This window comes from Amphiura filiformis, chromosome 11 (assembly GCF_039555335.1).
Source record: "Amphiura filiformis chromosome 11, Afil_fr2py, whole genome shotgun sequence".
In the NCBI taxonomy this organism is placed as follows: domain Eukaryota; kingdom Metazoa; phylum Echinodermata; class Ophiuroidea; order Amphilepidida; family Amphiuridae; genus Amphiura; species Amphiura filiformis.
In genome coordinates this window covers 17788635-17799203 of record NC_092638.1, presented here as the reverse complement: position 1 = coordinate 17799203, position 10569 = coordinate 17788635, and positions in this window count along the sequence as shown.

Sequence of the window (10569 nt, the reverse complement as noted above, 5' to 3'; positions counted from 1 at the left end):
TCGGACTAGCGAACCACATATAAAATTCGGACTAGCGGACCTTCTAAAATTCGGACTAGCGGGCCTTATTAACAATTCGGACTAGCGAACTTTATATTAGATTCGGACTAGCGGACCTTATAATAAATATTAGGACTAGCGGACCTTTGGACTAGAGCACCTTTTTTGAATTCGGAATAGCGCACCCTATTTACTAATTCGGACCAGCGAACCTTTAAATAAATTCGGACTAGTGAAACTTCGGACTAACGAACCTTTTTGGAAATTCGGACTAGCTACCGTCACGTCCCCCATTGAAATACGTGTTCGGAGTAGCGAACCTTCGGACTAGCGGGTACTCACCAACACCGCTAAGTCATGCTCCCCTCCTGCCTCCATGAATTTGTTACACCACTTTATATACTCTCCAATAAAGTATCCTTACACTTGGAAGAAAAATCCTAATTTTAAAACGAAATCATATTTGGGTAAATTTATTTATTTGTGACCCCTCGCCACAACTGAGCCCTGAAGTCGCCAATCATCATTTTTGAGATATTCAACCAAAATATTCTGCTTGAAATTAGCTTTAAAATGATGTATATCATGTCTATAGTACTTGACATTTAAGTAGTGAAAAATCAATAAAACAGTCAATAAATCCTTTGTTTCCTAATGTTTATTGTTAAGTTTGATGGAGCATATCTCAATAGTGGCACTGGCGACATCCGGGCTCAGTTGTGCCGAGGAGTCACATTTAATAGATACATCCGGCACATTATGACACCCCATTGAATCCAATGTGACTTTAAGAAGCAACGTTACAAGCAAATTGCTTATTATTGATTAGACGAAGGTCGAGTTTTAAAAGTGACAAACTGGCCTATTCAAAACTCCACGGACTAGACAGCTGGTTTGAGAGTGGTGAATGGCTATATGCGTGCCTTTAATTTAAAACAAAAGGAACAGAAGAAAACTGAAACAAAAGAACTGACAAATAAAATGAAAGTTATGAAAAGTACATAGAAGTAAAAACTGAAATAAAAACTGCTTTAAATAGAGTTTCATTGAAGAAACTGCGTTGTCTCTTTGTTGCGCTTGTTGGAATCTTTTTTGCGCCTTGTATTTTGTCACATTTTGTCAAAACTGGACCCTCGTCTAATCAAATGCTTGTAACTTTACTTCTTGAGGTCACATTGGATTCAATGTGGTGTCATAATGTGCAAGATTAGATAGTGCATCTATTAAAAAAGAAATTTATTCCAACATGGTTCAGTTTTGGAATTGTGATTATTTTTCCAAGTCACTGCAAGTGTAAGGTTACTTTTTTTGGCGCAGTATATAACATCGGGGATGGAGATTTTGAACCCATGAATTTTATGATGATCCCAACATTCTATCCTTATCCAGTCTATTCTTATTTTGTCATACATGTACAAAATATACGAATATATCCTATACTACCTATTTTCTGTAATCATAGAGGCCAAGGGGCAAGTTTTTGAAGTAGCCGTACTGGCAAAAAAAACCTCACTACAATCGCTCAATTTGTGTAAAAATCAAAGTAACTCGTTCGACACTCATACGTAATTCAGAAAATGAATAGCTGTCACAGTTTGCGATGTATGGTTAATGTGTTACGTCAGTGACAAAGTAAAAAGAACAATGTTGAATGAAAACTGTCATTAAGGGATGCACCATTAGATACTCAGGGGGGGGCGAAGTTAAAATTTTTTTTTTTTGCCGCCGAAGGCGGCAATTTTTTTAAAAAATTTCATGCATTTATACACAGTTAGGTGGGGAAGGTTTTTTTGTGTGTTTTTAGTGTTGGTGGGGAAAGTTTTTTTTTTGCTCATGTAGTGGGGGAAGTTTTTTTTTTTTGAAAAACTTCCTACTCCCCCCCTGAGTATCAAATGGTGCGTCCCTAAGTGTCTACTTTGGTAACTTTATATCACATCATTGATACAAACCACTTTTCTTGTATTGTAGTGAAACTTTTTGCGCGCATATGGGAAAGCGTTTTTTGTTTCTGAAATTGGATCGCAATTGAGAGTTATGTAGTCATAAAATCAATGCAAGCTGGAAACAATGCTCACATCATCAAGAAAATTGACATATTATTTTGGCCCGAAACTGATCAGTCATTTTAGTGTAAAAATAACCTATTATTTCCTGCCCAATTCATCGTTCTTTGGTCAAATCATGTTTACATATCTTTTTATGTTTATCATGTTAACAATTTTAACAGAATTAACCGGTCACAGTGTTTTTGTCTGTCCAATTAACCAATAATATACCTCTATTTATGTATGACGAGTATTGTTCTCATTCACATTCATTGAAATGTGTCCATCAATAAAATATAAAATAATGATTACACATCGTGTGGCTTGACTGACAGCTATGTAATATTTCTAAATCGTTGACTACTTCATTAATTCATATTTCCTCTTCTTCTCATCACTCTTCTAGTTACCGTTTGTTGACGCCTCATTTTCTTTTGAAGGGCTTGTCGAAATGTAGACTATGCCATAGTCGAATTTTATTAAAAATATGTTATTATTTAATAGTCATGATGAACCCATTTCGTTGAACTCAAAATTATACTGATGTTTATTAAAATTAAAGTATTCAATAGTAAAATGGTCATAAAGAGTTAAAAACATCAGATGATTAGTGACAATAAAAGTAATTGAATGCAACATTATCTTGCATAATTATAATGGCTCACTTTAATACTGAACAATTCTGATTTTGGAATCTACCAGTTTATTGATAGCGAACCCCGAAAATTCGACTATGGACTTTGAATTGTAAGCAGAACTTTACCCCCTGGACTTTGCTCTCTAAAAACACACTGTGAAGCATACTTGTTTATCAGTCCATTAACCACAAGTACGCGCTAGATGTTTAATGAGAGATTAACTTTCGCGTCAACACAAAAGCGCCGCAAATACCACAGACAGTTGTGTACGGTGTAGTTAATGGTAATGGCGCGGGCCCAGAAGATTTAAACCATAGCGAGATATGGGCGACCAATCACAAGGCAGATCCATTTAAAGATGCATTACATCATGGCCAATTTTAGTTAGGCCAGCAATTGGCCTAACTCTCCATAGAGTCCCGTGTTAAAAATCTTAACCGCAAGGCAAAGTCAGTAGTCCACTTGGGAAGCTAACAAAGAGAGGGAGTAGGGTGACTGAAAAGATCAGATGTGAAAATCTATCAATTGTGCACACATTAATTAAATCAGAGTTTTAAGCTTAAATACAATATTCAGAGTATGCACAATGGGCAAGTGGACTACGGGGTAGTCTAGTCGAAATGCCAATAACAATTTTGACATAAAATCGTTTTCTTTCACTTAACCTTTTTTATCTTGTTTAAAATAGACAGAAACCTTTCCTGGCAGTTTTTACTAATTTTTCATTATATCTGCATTTTGAGTAGAGAATATCAATATTAATTAAAGTGATCATGGTGGCTAGCAGCTTGGCCACCTCACAAACTGAGAGTAAAGTGCATGCATGCGTCACATGTTGGTGTTTACATTAAAAGTATATATAAACTCTTTGATGAAACTTTCATGCAGGGTTTTAATTATTATCAGCAAACAAAGAGTGTTACATGAGACAAACATACTGTACGTCATTTTGTATTATGCGTTTACTGTTTATTTGCCAATACGAAACATAATGAACTTCTATTTATCTCTGGACACAATGTGCAAACATGTCGTGCAAAGAGTACAATGCAACACGAAAATCTCTTTACCATTTACAATATTTTATGACAAACTAATAGAATTTGATATGTGTATTATTTTTGATATATAACAGTCCTTAAAGTAAACTTTATGAATCTAATGATATGTATTTAAAGTGTATGTAGCTTGTATGAAAAGCCGACGATCAATTGAAAATTTTGACCTTTCATATTGAAGATATGGTCGAATCCAACGAAAAGTGTACACGGCATGTTCAGGGCCATAACTTAAAAGTATTAATCAATATGGCATTCGTTTTTGTATTGTGTTTATTCGCCTTGATCATACGCTTCGCGCCATATATAATAAGACCCCCTTCTGTGAAAAACTTAGACACAGAAAACCCATTTTTTCAAAATATTTTCAAAGTATTTTTAAAAACATCTAACAGGTATGTATTCAAAGATTGCCTGTTCAATTTTTCACATATTTGTACATAATTACGAATTTTTTGTGATAATTTTTGAGTTGTATTTTATTACATTATCTACGAATACAATTTTTCATAGCACTAGATATATCTTTAAAAAATGGAAATCACTTATAAATGCGCAATTGATACAAGCTTTGATATGTCCAATACTGAAATGCATTGCATTCGGACATCTTTATTATTGTGTTTAGCTGCCACAAATTCTAAATGCCACAAAGGTAGGTTTGGTAAAAAATATGCATTATCTCCGAATACATGTTAAAAGCTGTGTCATTTCCACAAAGTGAGAGAATAGTAAACAATAGTTAAGCAATAGGTGCAGGGTAATACACTCTTTATTTCTACCAAGTTTCAATAGCCTGCGTTTAAATATTTCTGAGATGTCAACAGTAAAAGCAAGTATTCGTAGGTAAATTTCGGTAACCGAATGTTACCTACGAATACAATTTGACATCATGACAGTATTGTGAAACACCGCCATTCATGCCAATGCCCATATTGGTACATAACGAAGGCCTGTATGTTTGCTATCAAATCATATGTCAATGAAAGTTGCGAATTCACATACATGCCCACCATGCAAAAGTGAATACGGCTTAATTGTTGAAAAATATGTACTGAAATAGACGACGGTCTGCTCATTTGAAAGAAAAATCAGATTCAAAGAAGATTAGAAGGGATAAATACTTGGTTTTGTCAACTGTCATGTGTGCTTCATTTTAAATTTAGTAATTTGTGTTCAAATTGATTTATTCGAAGGTATCTTTTGACGTTTTCGCTAAGGTTACCTACGAATACCATGGAAAAAAAACGACTGTTCTCATTGTCTCATGATCTAGACAACACAGTGATGGACCCTGGTATAAAGCTAATTGTAGTTGCCCTCAAACGAAAGGCCACAAGACGTAACTGACTCCAAGATGGACTTCACAAGTCTGCAATAACGGTTTTAAGCGATTTGTGTGCAATTAAGCGAATTAAAGTCACTTTAGTGCCTTTGTTTCTTACTTCAATCCTCTTTCAACCGCTGTGAACCGACATTGTTAATACATGATAGGGTCTAAAGTATCAATAAACGCACATAAAGAAAATAATACATTCAAAGTGCTTTATAAAATGAAGTTTTGATTGCGATATCCACCAAAAGTCTAATTCTTACCTACAAATACTGAAATGTTACTACGAATACAGCATAATACATGACATGTAATGAAGTGTCCCTACTAATGGAAATTAATTGTCAAAAACTTTAAGCGGTACACCAGGACACTATTATTGCCCATATACGGATTCATTCAAGAATTATTTATTATGTAAAATTGCTGATTAACTACTTGTATATCAAAATGAAGTGTTCAAAATCTTGCTAAAACCATCAAAATTTTTTGATCTAAGGTAATAGCATTTATTCATTTGGACGTACCATCTGAAAGAGATCTAAAAACTACCATTTTATTAATGCATTACCATAATAGCAAAATTTAAACCTCTAAACTCAATATAGATATTGTTAAATCGCTCATGTTACCTACGAATACCCGGATTTCTTCACCTTTTCATTGTATAAAGCGTTAGGTGTATGCGTATAATTCCTAATATTCTTGAAAACATATATCCTACTCGTTCTTATACAATGTGTAAATTGATTCATACTAATTTGATAAATAAGATACAGAAACTGACCTAAACTTCATTTTCAAAAATAAACTAGCATAAATTGACTAAGATCATATTGATTGCGTTATAAAAATAAAAACAAATATTTTCTGGTTGAGCTAGCATTTTCCTGACACCCTGTGGTCTACATTACACGAAAAAAAGCGTTAATGGGAATATTCCATTTGTTTTAGGTTGATTAGTATTGCGATAGTAAAAGCATCCTAGTGGGATTCGTAGGAAACATTGGGTTTTGATATCACATTTACTATCACACGTCCTGGATTTATTTTTCAAGATTAGTAATGGCACTTTTGGTGCCTATAAGGGATATGTCATCAATCAATGGGCAAAAGGAAAAAATTGTGGAGACATTTTTACTTCGGACTTTTATTTTTTAAGATTCGACCATATACATTTTTCCCCAAAAGACCTAATTTTGTTGGTCTTTGGAAAAAACAATCCATATCTGCAATACAAAATGTCAACATTTTCAATTGATCATCGGCTTATCATCCCAGCTACATACACTTTAAGTAAATCTCATTCGATTTATAAAGTTTACTTCGTGGACAGTTTTAAAAAATATCAAAAAGATTAATTTTTAATCATTTGCCATAAAATGTGTATTATATCTCGGATTTCACAAAATCAAAATTAATTGATATCAGAGTGACATTCTTCGTATTCAGAATGCAATTCGATATGTTTGATGTGCTCTAATGTCCCACTAAAATACTGTCTTAACGCTCATACCAGAGCCCTTACGCAGCCGACAGCAAACATGAAGGTATATTTGCATAGAAAAAATTCGTACAATTATTTTGACACTAAATTTGACATAAAATTATAAACCTATAAAAATAATAAATAAACTACGGTGAAACATTTGGGCACATTACACATAAAATCACACAATAATTTACAGTTTCCCCCATTAAATTCAATATTGTAATATTATAGAGTTCTAATAATAATAATAATAATAATAATAATAATAATAATAATAATAATAATAATAATAATAATAATAATAATAATAATAATAATAACACTATTACACTACTACTACTACTACTACTACTACTACTACTACTACTACTACTACTACTACTACTACTACTACTACTACTACTACTACTACTACTACTACTACTACTACTACTACTACTACTACTACTACTACTACTACTACTACTACTACTACTACTACTACTACTACTACTACTACTACTTTCTACAAAATATTGACTCAAGTAAAAAATGTTGTAATTAATAACGGGTTGTTTGGTCTGGGGTTCAAGACTCGGATTTTTTTTCTGGCTTATCTGCTTATACATATATGTGGCGGTACACTACGAATGAGCCGTAAAAGTCGGCAAATTTTATTCTGAATTACAGAGTAAAATGTGCGTGAAGGTCGTATTCATAGGTACCTCAATTTGGTGCGACAAGTATATCAGCAAACACTGTTTAAACCAATCAATAATCCTATTGCTGAAGAGGATAATAAGCTTCTACCTATTTTTATAGAATCCTTAAATAGTTCTAGTCTTTGTTTGCTTTGGCTAAATCCTGTTCAAGTGGTGGGTAATAAATCATTGTATTTTGCCTAGGTATGTATAACCAGTAATTAACAATGAGAGGACATTCCTTGGGGATGATTTGAAATGACCGCCCATTATGACTGTTTGATATATATTGTACAATTTTGTTGAAGGAACAGGGTTCAACAAACCATAACCCGCTTCTGGATATCGTTTGAAGTCAAATGATATACCATTTTAAAGCTTATGATATATGTATTTTCTAAACACGAAATAAAACAAAATTGACTGGGGCCGACTTTACGCCTGATTCGTGGTGTCCAGTCACATATGTTATGTTTCCATTGTAATTTCATGTTAAATTGTGCTAGTATGCGATGTGTGGTTCTTCTTGCCCCTGTATATTGATAATGGGTAGAGACAATAGATATATTTCCCAAAGGAACATATTCTTGTTTATACCATGATATCTCAATACTATCACAACTTCCCAGCAAACACAAAACGTTTTCGACATCATTCGCAAAAGGTTATAAAAGGTTGTCAGAAAACGTTTAAATGTCGGGTTATATAAAGGGTATATTAAGAGTATAAAACGTTTTCATAACCTTAAAAACATTTTTGATAATCTACTGCTCAGGAAACAAAATGTTTTACAGAAAACGTTTAAACGTCCGGTTATATAAAGGGCCTCAAAACCTTTTAATAACATTCCAAAAACATTCTTGATAACTTGATACAAAACATTCTAAACAGAATGTTATTTTGGGGTTGAAAAATATTTTGCGAAAATGTTTGCCCAAAATATTTTCAATAACGTTTTAAAAACGTTTTCATGACCTTTACATAACCCGACATTTAAATGTTATTAAAAGGTTTTGAAAACAACATTTTAAGAACATTTCTGCGTTTGCTGGTTTCAAATATTTTAACATAGTGTTATTTAAGTATTGACACAATATTTGGCAAAAATGTTTGCAAAAGCAGTTTACAATAAAAAATTTTGAAAACATTTAAAAATATTGTTGTAGTGTGTTTTCATACAAAACGTTTTAAAACGTTATTATGACCTTTATATAACCCGACATTTTAATGTTATTAAAACGTTTTTACCTAAACCAAAAGCCAAAATATAACTTAATTAAAACGTTTTTAAAACGTTTTTGTGTTTGCTGGGTTCAGCTGTGAAATTTACCTAAAAAGTGGTTCTTTTAATTAAAAATACAAAAAATAAAATCACTCTGCGCTGTAATTACTGACCAGACTATAGTAATATTTATTCGTCGAAGGGGGTTAGTTTTTTTCCGTGCACAATATAGAAAACGGTTTACAATGTAGAAACCAACGCACTGTAGGGTTTATTGTTCTATTGGGTCCGATTTGAGCGCTGACATATTGGAAAATGTTGCCAATCAATATTCATGAGAGTGTACATTTAACGTCCAGTTATCGAAATTGGGTGACTTGTGTTTGGCAGGTGTGAAATACATCTGACTGGGTGTTTTTAACGCATAAAGGTTTTTGCATCATTGAATGGCTGCCTAGTGTTGTTATATGCTTAGTTTCTATAATAATAATTATCGTTTTCTTTATTCATTCCTTTCTTTTCCTTTCTCTGCACTTATTCTTTCTTATGCCTACACTTTAGCAGTGGTGTAGATTTCTTTTTAACATGGGGGTGGGGGTAGGATTTTTTGAAGTACTCCTGGTATGGTGAATCCAGCACCTTATGGTACAAATGCGCGCGGAAAATTCAGTCGGCTGCGGAACTTTCTCCAACTATTACAATCTCGGACAAGCGAAACAATTTTGTTTGGCTGCAGCATCCCTTCAATATCTCTCAGGAGGTGCTGAACATACTGTAAGTACAGTGTGCGCGGCCGTCCCGGTTGTGGTGGAGTTTAACGGGCATATTCTTTCAAATGCTCGTTGTCTTCAAGATGCAGTTTCCGGTCGAGAAATTCGAGTTGATGAATCTTGACTCTGGCAACCAGTGGAGTGGTATTGGGCAGATTGTAAAGGCATTGATCTTGTTTTCCATGTCCTTGGTGATTATACCCATGACTCACACCCGTACAGAAAGACAGTAACACAAGTTGTCTCAAACAGCTTGATTTTTGTTTCGATTGTCAGGGATGGGCTTCTCCAAAGGCATTCCAGTTTCCAGAAAGCTGCCCAGGCTAGTGTTGGTTCTTCTTTTTAGGTCTTCAGCACTAGAGCCCATCTTGGAACCCATGCAAGTCTGTGTCATGGTTGATGGTACTACAATAGACTTCAAGTGCTGGTTGGGCGTTGCAGTTTGCAGGCATATATTCTGTCTTAGATGCGCTGATGACAAGGCCTAGATCTGCTGCTGCAGTTGCAGTGCTAGTAAGCTGCGACTGGGCCCGGTCTGTGGAAGATTCCAACAGAGCAATATCATCCGCACAATCCAGGTCATTTAGCATCCTAGCAGGATACCTGCTTGACTGACGTGGGTAGGTAACAATACCAGCGTCAATTCCAGAAGTTGCTTTCTTCAGAAGGTAATCTACCAGGATAATGAACAGGAATGGTGCTATCACCCTGAAGCACTCCAGTTGTTACTTGGAAAGGCTCTGAGATACTACCATCTACCATAACGCCCCAAGCGCCTCAATCAGCAATCACCTCGCCCATCCAGTTTACCATGATACAAAAAATGGCCGCCATGCTGTGAGAGTGTACCGTATAGAGCTCTCGAGAACCACCGGGGATTAACCTGTTTTTATGGATAGTTTACTCTATTTGCCAACTACATCGTTTGTATAATTTCGTCTACATCACTTTGACACCATTCACGAAGCAGAACTCTTATTTTATGACTTTCACTGCACATGTTTTTGATTTCTAATTTGAAATTACATGTTTCCCGCCACACGGGGCCTGGCTATAGTCGACGACAACAACGCACCGTGCATCAACGCACAACAGTATATAATGGCCGGCTCGGTGGATTTGGATAAACTGTATACAATGCTTACAAAACTGGACACTGATATGAATAAACGATTTGACGGTCTTTCACGCCAGCTGAATGATGTACAAGATGAAATCAAGACCATCAAACATGATGTGGCGGAATTAGAAAGTGGACTGAAATATACGGATGAAGAGGTGACTGAGTTGAAGGATAATACTGTGCCTAACCTCAAAAAAGAATTGATGGA